The 12319-nt window shown below is 40.5% G+C and overlaps 1 long non-coding RNA gene across 1 annotated transcript; it reads right to left on the minus strand.

Moving 5' to 3' along the window:
• Positions 1–9197: 9197 nt before the first annotated feature.
• On the minus strand, positions 9198–11832 carry LOC143272350 (uncharacterized). Its single transcript, XR_013049838.1, has 2 exons — positions 11792–11832; positions 9198–9652 (listed from the first exon to the last, which is right to left on the minus strand). It is a non-coding gene; the product is annotated as an uncharacterized LOC143272350 (long non-coding RNA).
• Between the last annotated feature and the right edge of the window lie 487 nt (positions 11833–12319).

A 12319-nucleotide genomic window follows, 5' to 3' on the forward strand; every position in this document is an offset into this window, starting at 1 on the left:
CTTCAATCTCTTATTCAAGGAATATTTTTAAAACTCAGTCTTTAAAATTATTTAAATTTCGAAAAGATAAAACCATCACTCACATGGTACTCTTTCTTATGTGGAGAATACATCCAGTCCCTTATAAGAAGGCAACATTTTTGTTTCTTGGTTACTAAGTACCATGAGGTCCAGTGAAAATCATTCTAAACGTACAATATGTGAGAATGCCCCTGAAGTGGATAACTACCAGGATTATTTAAAAAAAATTTTAAAATTTCTACTTTAGCTCTTCTCCAGGCTGCGGGGAAAGGAGGAAGAGAAGAGAGAAATGACAGACAGAGAAGAGTTGACTGACAAATCAGGCAAGTACAGTAATAACAACTGAGGGGGAACGCAGGTTACAGCTCTTCCCAAGCTCGTTAGAAACTGGACCTGGGATGGTTTGAACTGTGAGGACATAAGTCTGTGTTGTTTAAGCCACTCAGGCTGGGGTATTTGGCCAGCAGCAAATACAAAAAACCAATACACTTGAACAAAACCCGTGTAGTCACTTTTAACACACGAGGGCTTGGAGTATGATTAAGTATCAGGAAAACTGTGAGGACACCAGCTTTACATTTCCTTCCAGGTCTTGTCAACACAGAAGACAGTAGAATCTAATTATTTGTACATATCTTTTTTGCTTTGTTTTAGTTAGGTTTTTTGTTACTGTTGTTTGGGGACAGAGTCTCACTATGTAGCTTTGGTTGGCTTGAACCTATTATATAGTAGACCAAGCTGGCCTCGAACTCACAGTAATCCACCTGCCTGTGACAAATATTGGAATTAAAGGTATGCACCATCATGTCTGGCTTGTACATCTCTTATAAGCCACAAAATAATAAAAAATAAATAAGACTTTCAATATCATGCAGTAAAGTCAAGTTTTCTTTAATAAACTGTATTTGAATCTAAATGTAAAACAATAGGAGACTGATAAACGTTGATGCTTTGTCTACATAACCATGGATTGTTGCTTTGGGAAACTGCAAAAAGTATTTGTGTTTTCTTAAATAACAAATTAAAGTGACAAAAATTTAAAGAGTAACGTAAATTGAAAGCAATTATAATAGATGGCTGGAATATGAATCACTTTCCTGGCATTTTTATTTTCTGAATGTTGTAAGATATTCTTCTTATAAATTTTTAAAATGAATTCAAAGTACCTTTGGATCTCTTTTGTAGAGAGCTGTCTTTCATCAGCTAACAGTGTCTTTTATTTGTTATTAAAGATTCCAATTTGGAGTTGTTTCATTTAACTGCTAGTACTGTCGTTTTAAATATTCAGAGTCAAAGATGACTAAATAAAACCAATAAAATGTTTCAACTTTGATGAAATTTGAAAGCTCTAATTTAACACATAACCACATACTATTCAAGAAGAGTACTGTGGCACCTGGATATACTCACCTGTCTATAAACATCAAGGTTTGTATCAGGGGCTACAGATGTTTGCTGCTGTAGCAAAGGACCCTTCTTCAGATCCCAGCACCCATGTCAGGGGGCTCACAATCCACCTGTAGCTCCATGCCCAGAAAGATCTAATGCCTCTGGTCTCCATTGGTAACTTCACTCACCCATGTGTACATACCCATACATAGACACACATATACATAATTAAGAATAATATTATAATACATCTTTTTAAAAGTTAAGATTATCAATGCTTCAGGTGAAAATGAAATGATATTCTTAGAAACAGAAATATATTTGCCCCTCACCAGAGCTGGGTCTAGATGGTTAAGTATGAGTTGGTACATGGGCCTCAGCTGTTTATCATTCCCATAAACTCTCAACATTGACAAATCATTTCTAAGGTAGAGTTAAGGCATTGGCTTTTCATCCAAACTGTCTGAATTTGAATATTTATACCATCCCACTAGCTTTTCTGACCCTGTGTGAGCTAGGAAGCATTAGATGAGTTAGGATGGCTATGGCAATGCCGAAGCATGCAGGTTTACTTCTTATTCGTGCTCATTTCCATCATGATGGAAGGTGGAATTTTACTCCGCATAGTTATTCAGGAATCCAGGGTGAGGGAGACTCTAGCATGTGGTGGCCATAGATACACTTCATCTGTTTTAAGCACCAGAGAAGCACATAGTAGCAATTAAATGCTCCAGCAGAGAAGTGACCCACCACACAGAAATGACCCATCCCATACATCACTTCTACTCACACCTCACTGTCCATCACTAGTCACAAGACCACCTAACTGTGAGAGGGTAGGAAAGTGAATCCCCCAGCATACCTATGAAGAAAAGACCCAGGGAAAGATGAACACCTTGAAGACATCTCAGAATCATCACTTTATCCTTGTGGCTCCATTTCTCTATCTGTAGGATAAAGATAATGATCATGACTGTCGGCTGAAGTTACTGTAAGCACTATGTTATTATGCACTGAATATTTTGAACTGTACCAAGCAGAGGGTACAAAAAGATGAAATGGCTCTCTCCACCCCAAAAGTCCACACATTAGTATAGAACAGGGTTATGTACGTGATAATTCATCAGGAAATACGATTAACCTAACTTTGGGAAATGGTGCTCATTCTGTCTACTCAGTTACTTAAAAGGGCAGCAGCATAGGAGCATGGAATTGGCTACGGGGGTGGCGGTTACCAGTTTGGCTCTTGGCTCTACCATGTATTTGCTGTGACTTAGTGACTTAAGCGCTCCTAAGCCTTAGGTTATCATTTGCTGTAAGACACTGAACTTAAAAACACCCACCTGGGATTAGTTCAACGAAAAACAGCATAACATGTAATGTTCAGTTCAGTTAGTTGGAGCTATTATTCTAAATACATTCTTAAACATTTTAGACAGAAAGGTCACACTGACAAATATGCATAGAGATCTTGTAAGCCTTCCCATGATTAGTGAGAAGTAAAATTTAGCTAGCTTATCCCTGTGGGGTTATTTCAGTTTAAAATGGAAAATAAAGAATAAAAACATGGCTGGAGAGATGATTCAGTGTTTAAGAGCATTGCCTGCTCTTCCAGAGGACCTGTGTGCCGATTTCAGCACCCACACTGGGTGGCTCACAACTGCCTGTAACTCTACCTCCAAGGAACCCAATGCTTCTATATTCAAAAAGACACATATATACAAACAAATAAAAAGTAAATTATTCAATAGAAAAAAGAAAACGAAACCTGCATAGCCCGGAAGGATATAGGTCTTGATCTAGTCTTCTTCTTTTGTACTAGCTGTGTCAGCAAAATCCTTACAAGTTTGCAACATCCCAAAGGGCATCTCCTTTTGACTTCTCCTTCCTCTAGTCCACTTCCATCTTCTTCTACCTTCCAGTACTGAGCCCCTAGGGAGGGCCTAGCAGGTCCCTGCTCCCAGCAGCTCCACACTTTGCTGCCTCCATTTGTAAACTCTATAAAATGGTCAGGAAAGGAGAATAAAGCATGCTCAGGGTAAATCAACTGAAAGGAACATCTTTGGGTGGTCTTTTAATTCACACTCAATGAGTTTTCAAGCCACTTTGAATACTTGTCTTTGGCCAAGCATCTTTTCTGTCGTCCGTCTTTTCTGGTATGTGATTGTTCAGACAGCGCAGCAGCATCAGGATGAGCATTCACTGTCAACCAAAGCTCATTTCTGAATAAGACCATCATATGGCTCCCAATTCTACTAGATTTGAAAGAAATGGCTTTAAGCCCACAATATAATAGAGAGTTGGTATTGTGTTAAATGTGAATTTGTAATAGTTGTCCATATGCTTTTGTACTGTGTAATTTGTGATATCTCTAGGCAATCAATTTCAATATATAATGAAAGCTTACAACACAGCAATAAATTAACAGATTAACCTTTCATGAAATCATATGTACTCCCCTAGAATCAGAATAAGCTTCACAAGGCACCACCCTGGGTGTGGCACTGTAAACATCAGGAATCTAAGAGTATGAGAAGGGTTTTGGTCCTAGGCCTTTCCCATCCAACCATCTACTTGGTGAACTACAGAGAACTCAAGAAGCAGGGCTCATTCCCTCCCTTGCTCTATCCCCAGACACCAAACACCAGAGCATCCTATGTGCTGTTCTCATCTGCAGTCCGTGGACTCCTTCCTCCATGGCACAGTGCTGCCAACCTTGCCTCCAGACGCTCATCTTTCTTCTTCTAGCCCTGCCCCACGCATGCCCACAGCCTCTCTTACTCCTCTCTCCCTGCCAGGCAATGGAGAGGACCCCACAAGGGAGAAGCCAGTGTTCCTGACTGGGATGAGACTGTGTCTCCTTCAGTTGATAGCTAGGCCCCTCAAGTGCCCTAATTACCTTTTCTAAAGCATCTCTGCTTCCTTTCTTCCTATCATTGCAGCTGCACATTTCTTCTACCTTTTTGTGAGAAGTCCAAACTAAATGATGTGTGTATGCTTCATTTGGGAGCAATGTTTAGTCCTGTTTCACAGTATATATTATGTTCCTTTGTATGTTCAAGTATTCCTTTTCATGAATTAATACTTTTTTGTAACATAACTTTTTATTTTAAAATTATTCTTTTTAAATATTTATTTTACTTAAAATTTAATGTATAAATGTTTGTATCTATCTCTGTGTGGTTATGTAGATGTGAGTGTAGTGCTCCTGGAGGCCAGAGGAAGGCGTCAGATCCCCTGAGTCACCCAAAATGGATGCTAGGATCTGAACCACAAAGTCATCTCTTCAGCCCCTAAAAATTATTCTTTGGACCTGGTGAGATGGCCCAGTGAGTAAAGGAGCTTGGTGCAAGCCAGATGACCTAAGTTAGATTTCCCAGTGCCTATATGGTAGAAGCAGAAAACCAACTCTCACAAACTGTCCCAGTCTAACCTCTACATGTGCACCATAGCACTCATGAACGCACACGAGTGTGGAAACACACACACATTAATACACACGTGTACACATTAAATAAATAAATCTTGTTTTAAATTTAAAAAAACTTACTTTCTTATTTATTCACTGAACAAGTATTTTTTCCTGCTACTGCAGCAATGGGGATGAATAAGACCTTTCTCATAGCACTCTCATTCTGTTGGGGCAAACAGACACTGAACAATAAATAACATAGGTATTTGATTACAGTCGTGTTACGTGTTTAGAAGGAGAAAAACAGGTTCATAAGAGAGTACGCAACAAGGCCTTTGACCTCATCTAAAGTGGGAGAAAGGCCTCCTTGAGGACACGTAGACTGAGCCGAGACGGAATTTGCTGGGAAGAAGATGAGGGCCAACAGGTGGGAAGGAACAGGGACCAGAGATGATAATGGGGGGTGGAAGTGGTGGCGGTGGTGAATACAATCAGACTACAAGTTAGGTGTTTCTGAAAATGTCCTCATGGAACCATTAGTTTGTAATTATTATAATATAGTTCCTATATACTATTTTAAAATAAAGAAAATTGTGGAAAGGAGATAGGTGGAGCAGGGGCAAGAGCCACAGAAGAAACGTCCCAGAAAGAGAAACACGTGCAGAAGCCCTGGTGAAGGCAGAAGACAGCTTCTCTGGAGAGCTAAAGAATAGAGCTGAAATGTAACTATGAAAGTGGTGGGTACCCTTGAGGAAACTGAAAAGCAGGGAGGGGACAGGGCATGCACAGACTTGCTGGCCATGCTAGAGGCTTTGGTCTTTACCAGATGAGGCATAGAAAAATTTGAAAGATGGTAATAGGATGTGACTTGGTAGAATATAAAATGCCCCCATGGGTGCAAGTGTTCCAACATTTGGTCCCCAGGCGGTGGCACTGTTTTGGGAGGTTGTGTAACCTTTGTAAGAGAGGTTGATGGAGGAAGTGGGTTGTTAGGTGCAAGCCTTGGGGTTATAGGTCAGCCCTGCTTCCTGTGCTCTAGCCACTTCCTGACTGTAGCTGTGACAGCTGCCTCATCCTCTGTTGCCATGGCTTCTCCACCACGACTGATTGTATTCCTTCAAAGTGTAATCCCAAAGAAGCCCTCCCCCTGCTTAAGTATTATTATGAGAAAGGTGACTAATACATGGTTTTTCTTTCTTTCTTTCTTTTTCTTTCTTTCTTCCTTCCTTCCTTCCTTCCTTCCTTCCTTCCTTTCTTTCTTTCTTTCTTTCTTTCTTTCTTTCTTTCCTTGGTTCTTTTTTTTATAGTTAAAAAAAGTCTGTGTATGTGTCTTTATGAGGTTATTGCATGTGAGTACAAGTGCCTGAAGAGACCAGAGGTGTTGGGTTCCCCAGGAGCTGGAGTGACAAGTGGTTGTGAACCACCCATTGTGGGTACTGGGCTCCAAAATTTGGTTCTCATAATAGTATACTGTCCAGCCCAAAATATTTTCTTTAAAAAAAAAAAGCATTCTAACTGCCATGTAGATAGTTCTTAGAGGACAGGAAACTGCTTCTTAGTTTTAATGAGAGATGGCAGTAGGCTGGCAGATAAAACTGAAAAAGTGGTCTCTTCTAAGGTAAGTTTAGTAGGTCAGATTGCCAAACTACGGCTTGAAAATTCAGTGTTAAATATGAATTTAAGTCTAAAAGGTGGAAATAACTGGGTAAACTCAAGAAATTCTCTATTTTAAATGGGTGACAGAGTAATTTTCTTTGAGACAATGATATTTATGCAGAGAGTAAATGGGGTTAAGGAAAGGCCTGGTTTATGCATAAATGTAACTATAGAATTCAAAGTTCTTGAACCTCACACAGCTTTATATAAAAATGCAATGGTTGAGAGAATATACATTAACTTCATGTATATTTACACTGAATTTAATACATGTCCAACATGTATTTATTATGATTATTCAGAGCATGACCTTCAGAACTATGGCATCTGGGAGTGGTAGCAGAGGCCCCTATCTAATTCTAGCTACTAGGGGACTGAGGCAAGAGTTAGAGGCTCACACAGGCTACAGAGCAAATTCAAGGTCAGTTTAGGCAATTTGAGAGAGATCCTCTCTCAAAATAAAAATAAATAACCGAGATGGAGCTGTAACTCAGCAGTAGAGTGTACAAGGCACCAGGTTTAATCTTCATCCTCAGTGGTGCACTGGGGAGGTGGGAAAGAGGGAGGGAGGGAGAGAGGAAGGGAGGGAGGGAGGAAGGGAGGGAGGGAGAGGGAGAGGGAAAGAAAGAAAGCAGACAAACTCTGAGACGTTCAAGTCACATTTCTGTCAAATGCTGGCCTGAAACTGGGCTCTGCTCATCCCGGCTGGTTTCCTTGTGAAGTGAAGTGGTTAGAGCTCGTGTTTATATTGCGTAAGTTAAATGTGGCACCTGAGGATATAATGCTGCTTTGTTCTTCCTCGCTCCAAAGAAAAGGGGGACTCAGAGCAACTGGAACCGCTGGTTTCAAGTGAAGCCAAACACAGCACAGACGGCAGCTGGACTGAAGATCGCTAGCTGTCTTTGTTTCCTGCAGCCTTCTGGAGTCAGATGCATTTCTGGCTCTCGAGAAGGTCTGAATACCGAGGATGGACTGTGGCCATCTGGTATTTTTGAGGAGGTGCCATTGGATGATGACGACAGTACTGGGCTAGGAATCAGGAAACAAGAGTCCCACGGCAGATCTAGCCTGGATTCCGGACTGCCTCCAGTTGGCTACTTGGTCTCTTTGGGCCTTGGTTTTTCATCTCTGGAAGTGGCACTAGATTAAGCTCAGTGTCACCATAATGCTCACTCTGACTCAAAAGGAAAATATGAAGACTCCCACCTAACATTACACATGCAGTCTGTTTAATCACTCTGTGTTAAGAAATGTGAACTCACTATGTAACAATTATTATTGTAGGCATCAGGCACATGGCAGTAAACAAGAACCCACAAAAATCCTCATGGAATTTACATATTCATGTCTGCAGTGGCTCCATTTACATTTATAACATCTTAACAAACACTTTAAGAAAGGCTTTTGTTTATTTAATATTCAACTAAGCAAACAATTTTTCTTTTCAATACTTCTCTCGAGTACTGCCTCATTTGTCCAGGAAACCTTTCCCCTGAAGACTTCTGTATTTGGAGTAATGCTACTTATTCATTAATTGTATGTATATTTATATTTTGACACATATAAAAATAATTCTAATTGAACGAATCTGTTGGTGTTAGTCATTTCTATCTGAACATAAACTCCTTGAACAAATGACCATCTAGTGCCAACATCCTTAGCACAGTGCTGGGTAGAGTGATGGCCAGTAAATACATCCTTGCCAAGTGGATCTGTACTTCTGGAACACACTGTATCTGAAACTCGGGCCCTCACTGACTTGTGTAGGAAGAGCCCTCACAGCAAGATTCTGCCTGCAGCTATCTGAGTCTTGGGCTCTGGCCAGATTCCCTTTGCTCTGCCTGCCCTTTCCTGCCCCTAGGTTTCTCTCTCACCCAAGGCTCAGGCAGACTGGAAATTTCACCAGGAGATTTCTGAGCACAGGGCCCTCCAAAGTGATCAAGCACATCAGCCAGTTGTTGTGGCACACGCCTTAAGTTCCAGCACTGGAAGTCAGAGACAGGTGGATCTCTGCAACTGGCCAGCCAAGACTACATGGTAAAACTGAGCCACAAAATGAAACAAAAGTGATTGAGCACATCACAAGAAATACAGAAAACCCAATGAGGGGTAAGAAGGTATTAGTGTACTCGAATTCTATAATCTACATATGCACATATAAACTTTGCACATGTTTATGTGTATACAAAATACATAGATATGCCAGTATGTACAGGTATACAAATAAATACAAGTGTATATACACACAGATATATGAGTGTGTGTGTGTGTGTGTGTACACATCTAGATTCATTAAAATCTATGCATGCAATACACTTAGACAAGTGGGTGTATATCCAAAAGTACATACTTGTGTGCCTATAAATGTATGTGCATGTTCATATGTATGTACCTACATATACATGCATACTTATATGTACAAACATACATATTAGCATAAGCTCATACACTTACGTGTACATGCATGCATATGCATATATATGCACACACATACATTTACTTTTTATAAAAAAGAAGAAACATTAAGATTTGCTGACATGGAAGCACACTCACTTGGCACACCTGTCTAGTGGCCCCTTGGCATGTATTGTACCTAGGTCCCTTGAGGGAAGTAGAGAATGACTCTTCAGCAAAAGAGTCACTGAGAGTTCAATGAGGTAGATTTACAGATTACATTATCTGGTTTTAACTAGTTTGCCCTCACAAGTAAGAAAACAACTTTTTTTTTTTTTTTTTAAAGATTTATTTATTATGTATACAGTGTTCTGCCTACATGTATGCCTGCAGGCCAGAAGAGGGTGCTAGATCTCATTATAGGTGGTTGTGAGCCACCATGTGGTTGCTAGGAATTGAACTCAGGACCTCTGGAAGAGCAGCCAGTGCTCTTAACCGCTGAGCCATCTCTCCAGCCCCAGAAAACAACTTTTAAAGATTCTTACCTGGAGAACCAATTCGGAAATAATCCCGCCGGTGTCAAGGACTAGTGTGGTGCTCAGTGGATGCCAGGCACTAAGTGCCCATCTCTGTCCACCCAGCTCACCATCCTGAACACCACACTTTCATTCCCACTGAGCCATGACAAAAATGGACAGCAGTTTAAATTAGTGGCAGAGCAGCGGTTGAGCTGGGATGGTCTGTCCTCACTCAGTGCCTGACACCACAACACTCTGCTGCCTGTGAACAAAAGGAAACCAAAAAAATGCTAAGCAAATGTTTCTTTCTTGGTTTACTGTCTCTCTCAGACATCTTAGGAAACTAAGAAGCTGAAGCTTGGAACATGTACTGAGTTTACTAATAATCAAACTAACGTATATGGATGCTTTCCCAAATATTCAACAAGTCAAATAAATTTGGAGACTGCTGCCCGAGGCATGAACAAGTAATTAGCTGACTTTCTGCGAGGGCTCAGCAATCTTATGCTTCAAAATTTTGGTTGTCATTTCTTCCTGGGAAATGAGAGTCTGTGTGGTTAACAGTTTTATTATAAAATTACCACTTTCTACCTGTAGACGATGTTAGAATTTCCTAAACTACTCAAATAACCTATTCTAATGACCAAACAGTGAAGACTTTGGGTAACACTTATGATCTTCTCAGGCTCTCCCGAGCAGCTTCCACCTCCAGGAATGTCTCCTCACTGTGTATCTATTGGAGCTGTCAGCATTCAGTTTAGCCATTGCATCACACATGTGACCCAGACTGAGTCAATCACAGGTAAAGAGGGTCCCTTTTCTCACTAAAAAAGTTCTACCAATCATCTGGGGCCATGATCTGACAGATCTTGTTTCCCTATCCTCAGGATTCCATGTTTACATCCACAACTATACCTTTTCATTATAGTGATTTTTAGTTACAGGTAGGGCTGTTATGTGGCCATGTTAGTTATGCTATGTATGTGGCGGTTTGGCTATTAACAAATAGAAGCCTCCGTTAGGACCAGGCTCTGCTCATCCAGCTCTGAGTCCTGATGCAGTTTTCCAGATATACACATTGTCTAGTGCTAAGGTAGTTCGAGCTACCTGAGAGTAGAGAACATTATTAGTCACTCATCTCCCACAGACCCTGGTGGCATGCCTCATCAGAAAACTCTCAACAAATATCTGTTGAATTGTATTTCAGACACACATCCTTCATTATTTTTCATCTACTTTATTCAATGATGCAGAAAATCAGTCAGTCCTCTCCCTTTATACTTTAAGCCTGTATCAGAATGGCCAATGCCTTAGAGACACTTAGTAGGAACTGACCATAATGAATGAATTTAATGAATTCTCTCTCTCTCTCTCTCTCTCTCTCTCTCTCTCTCTCTCTCTCTTTCTCTCAGATAGTGTTTCCTGTAAGCCACACTGGCCTCAAGCTCACTGTGTAGCTGTGGGTGACCTTGAACTTTGGGTTCTCTTATACCTCCTAAGTGGTGAGATTATGGGTGTGTGCTGCAGTGCCAGGGATTCATGCATGCTTGGTAGGCACTCTGCCAGGTGAGCTCTCAAGACACTCCACATTGTCTAATCTACCTCAAGATCAACATTCTTTCAGAGACTGCAGAATGTTCAGCCCTAAATAGGACATTGACATCTCACCCCCTCCCAAGGCTCAGGGTTCATCGCAGGGTAAAGAGTGAAAGAGTGCAAGAGCCAGAGGCAGTGGATGACTACAAGGAAGCAGTGCTTCTGGACACAGCACGCAGCTGCACGTATGAATGCACAGCAGTTGGGACAGCATGCTCAACACCTGATTTTATTTTACAGGGGGTTGCAATCAAAGAAATTGCTTTGGTTCTCAGAAGAAACTTTGGACTTTTAAATTGTGTTTAGATCATGAAAGACCATGGGGATTTTTGAAGCTGGACTAAGTACATTTTAAATTATGATACAGCCAAGAGCGTATGGGGCCAGGGAGTGGAATGTGATAGTTTGAATGAGAATGGCTCCACAGGCTCATGTATATGAATAGCTGATTTCCAGTTGATGGAAATGTTTGGGAAGGATTAGGAGGTGTGACCTTGTTGGAGAAGGTGTGTCACTGGGGTTAAGCTTTGAGGTTTCAAAATGCTCATACAATTTCCAGTGACCTCTTTCTGCCTCGTGGCTGTGGATCAGGATATACACAGGCTCTCAGCTGTTCCCTCACTCTGCCATCATAGACTCTAAACTTCTGAAACCATAAGCCATATTAAACTCTTTCTTTCAGAAGCTGACTTGGTCATGTTGTTTTATCACAACAATAGAAAAGTAGCTAAGAAAGCTACCATAGAGATATTTATACTCTATGTTTGTTATTGCTTTATTCAGTAAGTAAGGAAATAGAACCAACCTGGCTGTCCATCAACAGATGACAGTTGATAATAAAAATCTGAAACACATATAAAATGAAATACTATTCAGCTCTAAATAAAAGTGAAGTCACAAAGCTTTCAGGAAAATGGTTATACTTAGAATGTATAATATTAAATGAGGTCACACAACCTCAAAAAGAAAGATTCCAATGTCCTCCTTCACAAGAGGCCCCTAATCTATTATATATAATATATATAAACAAATGTACATGTGAGTATAGTATAACAAGTAGAAAGGATAGCAAGGAAAGGTAAATATTAGGTGATGAGGAAGGACAGAATGCAAGTAAAGAACACACATATCAGCAAAGAGAGCATAAAGCTAATTATTTTTTAGTTTTAACTCTGTTGTGGAGTGTGTGTGTGTGTGTGTGTTAGATAAGTGCATAAAAATATAATTTATAGTGAATGTGCAGAATCCACTGTGAAGCCCCAGCTTCAGAACAGCTGTTCTAGCATTCCCAAAGTCCTGTGAGATGTGGAGACTTTGGTTCTGCTTAATCCTG

Source organism: Peromyscus maniculatus, chromosome 1, assembly GCF_049852395.1.
Source record: "Peromyscus maniculatus bairdii isolate BWxNUB_F1_BW_parent chromosome 1, HU_Pman_BW_mat_3.1, whole genome shotgun sequence".
NCBI classification, from domain to species: domain Eukaryota; kingdom Metazoa; phylum Chordata; class Mammalia; order Rodentia; family Cricetidae; genus Peromyscus; species Peromyscus maniculatus.